We start from the raw sequence: 13,162 nt of genomic DNA on the forward strand, positions 1-13,162 counted from the left end.
AAAAATGAGTGAATGAATGAGTGAATCAATGAAGAGATGTGTTTAGTGATTATCTGGGTCAGAGGTGTTACCAACTAACTTGTTCAAATAAAGGCAGATGTAAATAGAGTTGACAAATTTGTGCTGAGGCTTAGAATTGAAACAAATTTAAAAAGAAAAGGTGTAGTAATTGCTGTATTGAGCAAATATCTTTCATCAGTGGCATTTACAATGACACTTTTTTAAAAAAATTATACTTTAAGTTCTGGTGTACATGTGCAGATCATGCAGGATTGTTACATGGGTATACACATGCCATGGTGGTTTGCTGCCTCCATCCCCCCATCACCTACATTAGGTATTTTTCCTAATGTTATCCCTCTCCAATCTCTGAACCTCCTGCTATCTCTCCCCTAGCCCCCCACCCCCAACAGACCCCAGTATGTGATGCTGAGAATAATGTATATTCTGTGGATTTAGGGCAGGGAGTTCTCTAGATATCTATTAGGTGCACTTGATCCAGATCTGGGTTCAAGTCCTGGATATCCTTGTTAATTTTCTGTCTCATCGATCTGTCTAATACTGACAGTGCAGTGTTAAAGTCTCCCACTATTATTGTGTGGAAGTTTAAGTTTCTTTGTAGGTCATTAAGAACTTGCTTTATATATCTGGGTGCTCCTGTATTGGGTGCATATATATTTAAGATAATTAACTCTTCTTGTTGCATTGATTCTTTTCTTATGTAATGCCCTTCTTTGTCTCTTTTGATCTTTGTTGGTTTAAAGTCCATTATATCAGAGACTAGGATTGTGCCCTCTGCTTTTTTGCTCTCCATTTGCTTGGTAAATCTTCCTCCATCCCTTTATTTTGAGTCTATATATGTCTTTGTATATGAGATGGGTCTCCAGAATACAGCACAGCAATGGGTCTTGATTTTTATCCAATTTGCCAGTCTAACTCTTTTGACTGGGCCATTTAGCCCATTTACATTTAAGGTCAATCTTATGTGTGAAATTGATCCTGCCATTTTGATACTAGCTGGTTGTTTTGCCTGTTAGTTGATGCAGTTTCTTCATTGTGTTGATGGTCTTTACCATTTGGTACATTTTTGCAGTGGCTGGTATTGGTTGTTCCTTTACATGTTTAGTGCTTCCTCCAGGAGCTCTTGTAAGGCAGGTCTGGTGGTGATGAAATCTCTCAGCTATTGCTTGTTCATAAATGATTTTATTTCTCCTTCACTTATGAAACTTAGTTTGGCTGGATATAAAATTCTGGGTTCAAATTTCTTTTCTTTAAGGGTGTTGAATATTGGCCCCCACTCTCTTCTGGCCTTTAGGGTTTCTGCTGAAGATCCACTGACAGACTTCCCTTCGTGGGTAACCTGACCTTTCTCTCTGGCCGCCCTTAACATTTTTTCCTTCATTTTAACCCTGGTGAATCTGAAGATTATGTGCCTTGGGGTTGCTCTTCTTTAGGAATATCTTTGTGGTGCTCCCTGTATTTCTTCCATTTGAATGTTGGCCTGCCTTGCTAGGTTGGGGAAGTTCTCTTGGATAATATCCTGAAGAGTGCTTTCCAGCTTGTATTCATTCTCCCCGTCACATTCAGGTACACCTATGAAGCGTAGATTAGGTCTTTTCACGTAATCCCATATTTCTTGGAGGCTTCGTTCACTTCTTTTCACTCTTTTTTTTCTAATATTGCTTTCTTGTTTTTTTTTTTTCTTTAATTGAATTGAACTTCAATCTCTGATATCCTTTCTTCTACTTGATTGATTCGGCTGTTGAAACTTGTGTATGCTTTGTGAAGTTCTTGTGCTGTGTTTTTCAGCTCCATCAAGTCGTTTATGTTCTTCTCTAAGCTGGTTATTCTAGTTAGCATTTTGTCTAACCTTTTTTCAAGGTTCTTAGTTTCTTTGCATTGGGTTAGAACATGATCATTTAGCTCAGAGAATTTTGTTATTACCTACCTTATGAACCTGCTTCTGTCAATTTGTCAAACTCATTCTCCATCCACTTTTCTTCCCTTACTGGTGACAAGTTGTGATCCCTTGGAGAAGGAGAGATGTTCTGGTTTTGATTTTATCCTTTTTGTGCTGGTTTCTTCCCATCTTTGTGGATTTATCTACCTTTGGTCTTTGAAGTTGGTGACTTTGGATGGGATCTCTGCGTGGGCATCTTTTTGCTGATGTTAAAGCTGTTTCTTTCTGTTTTTTAGTTTTTCTTCTAACAGGCCCCTCTGCTGCAGGGCTGCTGGAGGTCCACTCCAGACCCTGTTTGCCTGAAAATCAGCCATGGGGGTTGCAGAACAGCAAGGATTGCTGTCTGTTCCTTCCTCTCGTAGCTTCATCCCAGAAGGGTACCTGCCAGATGTCAGCCAGAGCTCTCCTGTATGAGGTGACTTATATTATGTGGGCAATTTTCAAATTTCTGCTTATACTATTGACTCAAGGCAATTATCACTATTATTTTATAGTTACAAAGAGGAAATGATTAGGCCATCATATGGTGGACTCTAGAAACAAAGCCTATTAAGTATGTCTTAGATAGAAGGTTATAGACACCCACATCTTGGCTGGACACAAAATTTGTTGAACTAAACAATTATCCAAATGGTTTTTTCAGTGAAAAATAATTGTTTTTGTGTGAGCATGCATTGAATGTAAGACATGGAGTCAAAGGAGGTATTCTGAAGCTTTAAGATTTAATGACTTTCCTGCTTGGTTTTGGACTTGTATGGGGCCTTTAGCCCCTTTGTTCTGACCAATTTCTTCCTTTTGGAATTGGAGTATTTACCCAATGCCTGTACCCCTTTTGAAGTAACTAACTTGTTTTTGATTTTACAGGCTCATAGGCAGAAGAGACTTGCTTTGTCCAGGTGAGACTTTGGACTTGGATTTTGAGTTAATGGTGAAATGGGTTAAGACTTGGGGGACTGTTGGGAAGGCATGGTTGTGGTTTGAAAGGTGAGAGGGACATGAGATTTTGGAGGAGCCAGGGGTGAACTGATATGGTTTGGTTCTGTATCCCTACCCAAATCTCGTGTCAAATTGCCATTCCCAAGTTTTACAGGAAGAGTCTCATGAAAAGTGAATGAATCATGGGGTCAGTTTTCTCCCTTGTTCTTGAGATACTGTGTGAGTTTTCACAAGCTCTGGTAGTTTCAAAGTGCGTAGCCTTTCCCACTTTGTTCTCTCTCTCCTGCTTTGCCATTGTAAGAGATGCTTGCCTCTCCTTCTCCTTCTGCTATAATTGTAAGTTTCCTGAGGTTTCTCAGCCATGTCTCCTTTACTGCCTGCAGAACTGTGAGTCAATTAAACCTCCTTTCTTTATAAACTACCCAGTCTCAGGTATTTCTTTATAGCAATCTGAGAACAGAGTAAAGCAAGAGATTACACTTACTTCAGATGTCAATTTATATACTCAACTGGTATTCCACATCTCCACTTAGATCTGCAATAAGCATCTCAAACCTGCCATATCTCTGATTGAATTCTTGACATTCTGCTTCTAAATCTGGCCTTTTGATAATCATCCTTGACTCATAATACAGTAGTATCCCTTATCTATAGCCTCACTTTCTGTGGTTTCAGATTCCCTCAGTAAACTGTGGTCTGAAAATATCAAATGGAAAATATTAATACTACTAATGCATAAGTTTTAAATTGGACACTGTTCTACATAGTGTGATAAAAATCTCACACCATCTTGCTCTGTCCCAACTGGAATGTGAATCATCTCTGTTCAGCATATTCTTGCTGTACACAGCACCTGCCTGTTAGTTACTTATAAGCCAGCTTGTTGATTATCACTGTATCACTATGCTCTGTTCAAGTAACCATTATTTTAATTAATGATGGCCTCAAAGCACAAGGGTAATGATGCTGTCAAACTGGATACACTAAAGAGAAACTGGAATGTGCTTCCTTTAAGTAAAAAGTTAAAATCTCTTGAATTAAGGAAAGTAAAGGAAAAAAAATAGTTGTATGCTGAGGTTGGTAAGATCTAAGGTAACTGACATGTATGGGACTGTGTTCACATCCAAATCTCATCTTGAATTGTAACTCCAACAATTCTCACATGTTGTGGGAAGAACCCTGTGGGGAGTGACTGAATTGTGGGAAGTGACTGAATTATGGGAGTGGGATCTTTCCTGTGCTGTTCTCATGAGAGTGAATACGTCCTATGGGATCTGATGGTTTTCAAAACAGGAGTTTCCCTGCACAAGCTCTTTCTTTGTCTGCCACCATCCATGTAAGCTGTGACTTGCTCCTCCTTGTTTTCCCCCATGGTTGTGAGGCCTCCTCAGCCATGTGGAACTGTAAGTTCATTAAACCTCTTTTTCTTCCCAGTCTTGGGAATGTCTTAATCAGCAGCATGAGGACAGGCTTCTTTTTCAAAGGGATTCTTTGAAATGAGTGATGCCAAGCCATTTACTGCAAGTAAGAGATAGTTATACAGATTCAGGAATTAAGTTTGAACCTGAAAATACAAAAAATACTGAAGAGGCTGCATCTGCAGATGAAGAAGCTGTACATTTCCAGCAGAGTTAAAGGAATTTATTAAGGAGAAAGGGTACTATCCAAAGCAAGTCTTCAACTGTGATGAAACCTGATTCTTCTGGAAGAAGCTGCCCAATAGCACCTACATTCATAAAAGTACAACAAAGGCATCAGGACATAAAACACGGAGGACAGATTAACTCTGGAACCATGTGGCAAAACTGCAAGGCATATGGTAAAGCCAGGCATAGTGTACAGAGCAAAAATCTAAAACCAATACCAAAACCAAAAATTATTTGCCCATGTTATAATAACATAATCAGAAAGCATGAGTGACAGCCATATTGTTTGGAATGGTTCCACCAATGCTTCATCCTGGAAGTGAAAAAATACTTGAAAGATAAAGGATTGGAATATAAAGTCTTTTTAATAATAGGAAATGCACTGAGCCATCCTAATATTTGCTACAAAAATGAAAATGTTGAGGTTGCATTTTTACCTCCAAATATAACCTAATTGCTTCGTCGCCTTGACCAGGGTATTATCTAGTCTGTCAAAGTCATATAAACCTGCTCAGTATTTGATTGAATTCAATTATCAGTTGATGCATACTCTAGTCTGGACATTATGCAGTGTTGGAATTCACTCACTATTGCTGTAACAATAATATTAATCAAGTTGTAATTGATAAATTGAAACCCAAAACTGCAAATGTCTCCTGAAAGAACATATGGAGTGAGATTGTGAATTATTTTAAAGGCTTCCTGAAGATTGATGGAGAAGTTAGGAAAATAATTCCTGCAGCAAAGGAGAAGGATTTGCCAACATACTTGCTTAAGTGAAAGAACATTTTGAAGGCTATCAAGAAGTATTAACAAACGAGGAACTGGAAGAACCTGCTGAATCATCTACAGAGTAAAAGGAAGATGATGAAGAAGAAAAAACCGAAGGAGAATCAGCAATGTGGACATTACCAAAATTTGCTGACTTGTTTCCAACTGCAAAGACATTAAAAGACAAAATTATGGAATACAATCCTTGGATAAAATGTAGCATTAAAGTCACCCATATGATTAACAAAGGATTACAACCTCTGCAGCAACAATTTGATGAGTTAAAAAGAAAGAGATAACAACATTTTATTATGGTTATAATAAAAGGTTTTGGCAAAAGGAAAAAAAAATCTTCAATTATAGAAGCCTCTACCACCACATTGTCTGCTCCAGACATCCAACCAGGAACATCATTATGGCTCAATGATCCAAGATTACTAGAAGAAGGTGATTTTCTTTCTGACTTATTAGAAGCTCAAAAGCAGCCTAATGCTCCATCATAATGCCTGTCATTCACCTCACTTCATCTCATTACATACATAGACATTGTATGATCTCACATTATCATCATCATTAGAAGGGCGAGTACAGCAAAATAAGATATGTTGAGAGGGAGAAAGCACATTGACCTATCTTTTATTACCCTAGCAAGTATGTTGGCAAATCCTTCTCCTTTGCTGCAGGAATTATTTTCCTAACTTCTCCATCAATAATGTTATAATTATTCTCTTTTATTCTTTGTTATTGTTATCTTACTGTACCTAATTTATAAATTAAACTTTATCATAGGTATGTATGTACAGGAAAATCACATAGTATAGGTTTTGGTACTATTCATTTTCAGGTATTCACTGGGGGGGTCTTCTAACATATCACCTGTGGATAAGGGAGGACTATTATAATGATCACTGTACTTTGCTACTTGCTCAGAAAAGAAATATGGTATGATCCTTGACTCTCTCATAGCCTATAGCAAGTTCATCTGCACTTTAATTTTAAAATATGTTCCAAAAACGTCCACTTTCTACTGTCTCCAATACTGTACAGCAGTCCCAGGCACTATCATCTCTTGCCAGAACTATTAACTGCTACGGTCTTCTAAATGGTCTCTCTTTTCCCCCACCTTATTTCTTACAGTCTTTTATCCACATAGAAGACGAAATGATCCTTCTAAGTCAGTTCATATCACAGCTTTATTCAAATCTCTCTGTGGCTTCCATTCCATGCAAAATCAACCCCCAAGCTTATGTCAGAGAGTCCATGTCCCCCATGATTGTGTCACCCTGCCACTCACTTCACCACTTTGTCCTCATTCTATCACTCTTTCTCTAGATGGTTCTTTCCATGTCGGGGATTATGCCAAGATCCTTTCTATCGTAGTGTCTTTGTGTGTATTCTACTGCATAGAATCCTTTTCCTCAGAAACTGACATGATTTTTTTTCTCACTTTCATGTCTCAGCTCCCCTGTTAGCTTGTCAGAGATGCCTTCCCTGATTACCTTGAACTAAAGAGTTCTTCTTGCCCTAATAACACTCTATCACATTACCCTCTCCATACTTCATAACACTCTCCAACACGTATGTCTTTCTTAATTCAATAGTGTTCGTTGAAATATAAGCCCATGAGAGTGATAACTAGTCTGTTTTGTTTACTGCTATACTTCTAGCATCTAAAATAACATTTGGCATATACGATGGACACTCAATAAATCTTTGTTAAATAAAGACATGTGTAATTGCATTATAGTGCTATAAGTGCCAAAATAGGGGACATACATTATGCCAGTGAAGCACTTAGGAACGCTTTCAAGGAAAGTGATATCTAAGCTGAGGTCTGATTAATAAATTAGACAGTTAAGGTTGGGAAAGGGGAGTGCAATGTGGAAGTAGTCCAGGGGAAGCTGAAGCTGATGGCTCTGTAGGAACACTTAGACTGAGAAAACCATGTAAAGCTTGGACTTCACCTGAAGAGCAATAGGGAATTATTGAAGTGCTTTACCAGATGATTGTGGTCAGCATTACATTTTTAAAGGATCAATCTGCCTAAGAAACATATTAGATGCACAGGGCTGAAAATGGAGACGCAATCTCAGTTAAGAAGATATGACAATAATCCACACAAATATGGTGTCCTCCCATTTGAGTATGAAGAAAACCTGGTAAATTGTAGGCAAATAAGATTGCTGAATAAAATTGAGATGCACAATTGATTCAATACAGGGAGATGATGGAGAGGGAGGGAGAAGAGCCAAACTTACTAGGTTTCTGTCTGGGAAACTGGGTGAATAGTAGTTCAACTATTGTGATAACTGTGAAAAAGCATGTTTGTGTTCAGGAGAAGATAATAAGCTCATCTGGATATGGTGAATTTGAGATGCCTTAGAGGCAGTTAAATGTATGAGGCTTAAGTTCAGGAGAGGAGTTTTACCTAAAAATAGACAGATGTGGGAATTGTCAGTGTAAAGGTGGTATTTACTACCATGGGCTTAGAAGATACCCCCCAGCCCAGGAAGAGTTTGGAGCCTGAAATGAAATGAAGCTGTCTCCACCTCCATGGGTTCAGGGTTAATAACAGAAGCTCAGAAAATGTAGGATGGAGAAACAAGTTTATCGATGATGGAACAGCTGAGGGGAGACCCTCATATGTACGAGTCATCTTAGGAATTTCTGTGCTCCCACACAGCCTGAGGCTTAGGCTCTCTTATAGGAATGCAAGGTAAAAGGAAAGAACTGGCTTGGCACGATGGCTCATGCCGGTAATCCCAGAACTTTGGGATGCTGAGGCAGGCTGACTACTTAAGATCAGGAGTTCGAGAACAGCCTGGAGAACATGGTGAAACCCCATCTCTACTAAAAATACAAAAATTAGCCAGGCATGGTGGTGTGTGCCTGTAATCTCAATTACTAGGGAGACTGAGGCAGAAGAATAGCTAGAACCTGGAATGTAACAGTTGTGGTGAGCCAAGATCATGCCACTGCACTACAGCCTGGGCGACAGAGTGGGACTCTTGACAAAAAGAAAGGACTTCTCTAGAGAGGTATGATAAGATACCCTGCATTTTGAAATACAATCATATATTATTTCTATGGTATTAACATTTCAAGAAATGAATTTGATTATTGAAAAGCAGAATCTTTAATAACACTAGCAGAGAAAAATAATTCAAACCCCATTTTCTTGTTACATTGACTTTTTTTTTATCCCTCAAGTTTAATTATAATGACTCCACTTTCTGTTCCCAAAACTTTTGTGTCTTGTCTGCTGATGCTATCAATAACAGTAGAATATTCTGAGGATTTGGCTTAAAAATACAAAACATATGAACCAAATTTAATTAAATTCTGTTGGTTGAAAGCACATGAAATAATTTTCCACGTATGCATTGCCTTTACCAAAATCTTTCCTCCTTTGGAGGAGATGCTGATGACAGTAATCACATCAGCTCCCAAGAGGACACTAGTCCTCTGGGCTTCCAGGGATCACCAATTCTTTTCCAGTATAAACAAATATTTTCCTACCCAACTCTCTCATATGTAAATAGTAAACATCTTTGGTATAAAAGCAGACATATTTAAATATTTATAGTTTATATTAGTAATGATTCACACAATAATCATGATTGTGTGAGATTTCTCTAGAAATTCATGAAGCCAATTTTAAGGTATATAATAGACACATACGATGGATTGGGTGATTATAAGTGAGCTTTGACATTGAAGAAGCTGCAAACTTATTTTACATAACTATTTTCAAATACTGTCTTAAAAATTTTTTTTCTGTATGATTACATAATTACTTTTCAAATACTGTGTTAAAACTTCCTTTTCTTCTGTATAATTGAGGTGTTTTAAGGGATCTCTTTGCTACAAAATACCTTTAAAGTCATAGTACAGTCAGGTGTCTCAACAACAGTGACAGCTTCTTAGAAATGTGGTGATTCATTTTTATACATGAACCTAGATGGTATATCTTACTACACACTCAGACTATGTGGTGTGGCCTATTACACCTAGCCTACAGATCTGTTCAGCATGTTACTGTACTGAATACTATGGGCAAATGAAATACAGTGGTAAGTATTTGCATATCTAAACACAGAAAAAATACAGTAAAAATATGGTATAAAAGATAAAAAATGGTACACCTACATAGGGTACCTCCCATGGATGGAGCTAACAGTACTAGAAGTTGATTTAGGTGAGCCTGTGAGTGAGTGGTGAGCGAATGTGAAGGCCTAGAACATGACTGTATGCTGTTATAGACTTGTAAACACTGTGAACTTAGGCTACACTAATTTTTTTTTCTTTAATAATAAATTAAACGTAGCTTACGCTAATTTTTAAAAAATCCTTTGATACTTTTGTGATCACACATAGCTTAAAACTTAAGCTGTACAAAAATATTTTCTTTCTTTTTATCCTTAACCTGTTTATTTTCAATTAATTAATTTGAATTTTACGTTTAGAATTTTTATTAAAAACTAAGACACACACACATGAGCTTAGGCCTACACTGGGTCATAATCATGAATTCATATCACTGTCTTCCACCTCCACATCTTGTCCCACAAGATGTGGGTCAATAACATGCAAGAGTCTGTCTTCTCATATGATAACAATGACTTCTGGAATACCTCCTGAAGGACCTGCCTGAGGCTGTTTTATAGTTATTACTATTATTTTTTTTACAAAGTAAAAGGAGTACACTCTAAAATAATGATAAAATGTAGGATAGTAAATACATAAACCAGTAACACTCATTTATTATCATCATCAGGTATCATGTACTGTACCTGTTTATATGTGTTACACTTTAAATGACTGGCAGTGTAGTAGGTTTGCTTAAACCAGCATCATCACAAATATGTGAGTTATGTGTTGCAGTAGGCTGTTACCATGGCTACTAAGTCACTAAGCAATAGAAGTTTTTTAGCTCCATTGTAATCTTATGAGACCACCATGTATATGCAATCTTTGGTTGACTGAAATGTCTTTAAGGGGTGTATGATAGTGAAATAAAACGATGTGACTCCTTAATAGTGTTACTGTCCTTCTTTATTCCTGGCATACAACTTTTTCCTCTAATGTTTAATAACCTTTCTGTCCCTTTTACCTTTAATAATTATTTTATGCAGCATCTTCATGCTTCTGATTATTTAGAATTTTGCTACTTTCAGGGCATCTTTGATTCTAAATTTTACTTACACAAGTTAAGTCACAATACTTTTAATAAAAATAATAATCTTTAATACATCTATTTTTAGAGCTGCTTTTATATTCAGTGCAGCACCAACACTTTGGAAATGTTTAAATGGAAAGAAAAGACATTTCAAAACATAAGGGACAGGGCGCAGTAAAGATTTCAGTTGCACTGGCTCCAACTCTTAGAACCTCTAGGAAACATGAGTGTGTTTAACCTTTTCCAGTTTGCTTCCCAGATAGAGAAAAGATTTACTTAATGGACCAGAGCAACATTGGATTTGGAGCTAGAGTTTATTGGAGACCTTTCAACCAAGCTGCTAAGGAGAGGGAAGCACACAAGCAAGGCCACTGCCAAACTCTGGAGAAAAGTAAGAAATGAGTGTGTCTGTGAGTACACCAGAATCTACACAAGCCAGGCAGGCAACTGATCTGGGAATGAGGAAACCTGCCTCCTAACATGTTCTTGGCTCTACCACTAACTAGCTGTATGACCTTGGACAAGCTCCTTTCTTTTCCTGAGCCAAGCTTCTCACTTCTAAACTGTATGGAATCAGAGCTCTGGTACCCCATAGATGTGATTTATTTGAGTCACATAACACTTGCCCTTCCTTCCTTTTTTCCTTTCTTCTTGCTTCGAGTCAAATAACCTTGAACATTAAACCAGCCCCTCATGAGAAATTATATCTGCCTATTCAGAGCTCGGGTGCTCACATGGCAAAAGCAACGAAAACTCAGCGGTGCTGTCCTTTTACATGGGGCAGAAACTCTCTTGATCGCCACAGTACCCACTGCGTCCCCTTAGCATTCATGTCTCTGACCTCAGTAAACACTTAGGTTTGTGACTTAAAGGATTTTAAACTTTGTGATCATTATGATGCTTTCCTTTCATCTCAATAAGCCTGTAATTCTCAGTGGGCAAACCAATAATTACATCTTATTTATATTACCATTTCAGCAGCCTGGCAAATTAGCTGAAAAAACCTTAGAACAAGACCAGACTTAATTAACATACCCAGAAATTATTTCTTCTCCAGATTTTCCTTGTAGGTGGCAGACTTTCTGTACCATGTATTTTTCTGCATCCTTCTTTGGAAATGCTGGCTTTCCCTTTTAACTATCATATCTTCGTAACCGGATGATGCACTTTAAAAACAAACAAACAAAAAAAAAAACTGGCCTCCTGCCCTCCTTTAAAACTGGTTCTTCTTTCTAACTGCCAACGTATGTAATTTGAAAACTCACAATGCCATTGCTTGTAAATTTAACCAACTCCAGCTCACGTAAGTCCTAAAATGATCTCCTAAACCATTAGGAAAAAAAAAACTGAAGGGATCAATAGGATTTTCTTTTTTCCTTACTCCACTTTCCATGTATTACTGTACACCTCCCCCAGTTTTTATCTCAATGCACTTGCTCTACTTCCTTTTCCTTATTTTCCTTCCTTTTACCCCTACACGCCTCCCCTTCTCCATGCCTGTGGCCTGTCTGCCTCTACTCGGTCCATTTTGCCTTCTCATCTCCCTTATGACAGAGGACAAAAAGGAAACAAAGAAAACATTTACATGGAGCCTGTTTTCACATAGTATCTTGTATTAAGTTCAGTGTCAAAGGGATATTTAACTTGTTTTAACTTTTTTTTTTTTAAACCAAACAATGCTGTCTATAACATTATAGATTTAAGTGCAACTGAATTACAAAATGTGTTGCTGAAGGTAAGAAGTTTTCTGTTAATATTTTTCAAATACACCTTGTGGAAGAAATTTGAGAGACTATGATGAAAAGATTTTCTTAGTGTTTAGGGCTGAGAATCTTATGGGAGCTCTTAGTTTGTTTAATTGCATCTAGGCTCACATTCTGTAACTGACTGACTCCTTTGTTTCTGAATGGTGATCCTTTGAAGCATTATAAAAATCAACCATTTCCCATTGTCAGATAAATTACTATTTTCTATGTTGCTCTTTATTTTAATGCGTAAGACTTATGCATTAGGGAAAAAAAAGCCCATTTTCTGCAAAAGAAAAGAGGCCTATTTGGGTATTATAAAGAAAAAGGCAAGATTGATGCGGATCTTACTGTTTCTATTTTGATCTTAGCATAGGTTAATTTTAGGGTGCAGACATTCTTTTCCTTGGAACAAGTGTTGATTTCTTTAGGTGCTGATAGTGGCTCCCCCATGCCATGGCTGAGTGGGAAAAGGTTACGTTTTCATAGCTCAAAGAGATAACAGAGTAGACGTGGGTCTCCAGGCAGCATTTAATCTGGAATGATGTAAGGCTGTCTACAGCAATTCCGGTTTGCAATCAGAATCAGGACTTCCATTTTGCTCTCATGCAGATGCTACCCTTCAGAAAAAAAAAAAAAAAAAAAAAAAAAAAAAAAAAAAAAAAAAAGAAAAACAAAAACAAAAGCGTTTTTACAAGGCTCTCTCCCCAAAGCAGAAGATGTTATTTTTCATTGGCTCATTTCCTGATAAGTTACAAGTCTAATTATATTGACTTTTAGCTTTACCTTTTACAGAGAGCTAAATTTAATAAACCTTACTAGGTCTCCCAACTGGTGCAAAGATATTTAATTTGCGATGTCTCAAGAGAAAAAATCATGAATATTTTTAATAATTTGGAAACATACTATCATGAAGTAATATGAG

The 13,162-nt window shown here is 37.3% G+C and overlaps 1 protein-coding gene across 2 annotated transcripts in view; it reads left to right on the forward strand.

Annotated features, from left to right (window-relative positions):
• PLOD2 (procollagen-lysine,2-oxoglutarate 5-dioxygenase 2) overlaps window positions 1-12,922 on the forward strand; it is a 122,807-nt gene extending 109,885 nt beyond the window's left edge. The window contains exon 21 of one of the 2 annotated variants that reach the window (XR_012519246.1): window positions 10,740-12,922. The gene's annotated coding sequence lies outside the window, so the exon portion shown is untranslated. Of the gene's footprint in view, window positions 1-2,824; window positions 3,315-10,739 lie in introns of those variants that run through there. The other variant, XR_012519247.1, reaches the window with a different exon arrangement.
• The last annotated feature ends 240 nt before the right edge of the window (window positions 12,923-13,162 follow it).

The sequence above is a fragment of the Saimiri boliviensis genome, chromosome 9, assembly GCF_048565385.1.
Source record: "Saimiri boliviensis isolate mSaiBol1 chromosome 9, mSaiBol1.pri, whole genome shotgun sequence".
In the NCBI taxonomy this organism is placed as follows: domain Eukaryota; kingdom Metazoa; phylum Chordata; class Mammalia; order Primates; family Cebidae; genus Saimiri; species Saimiri boliviensis.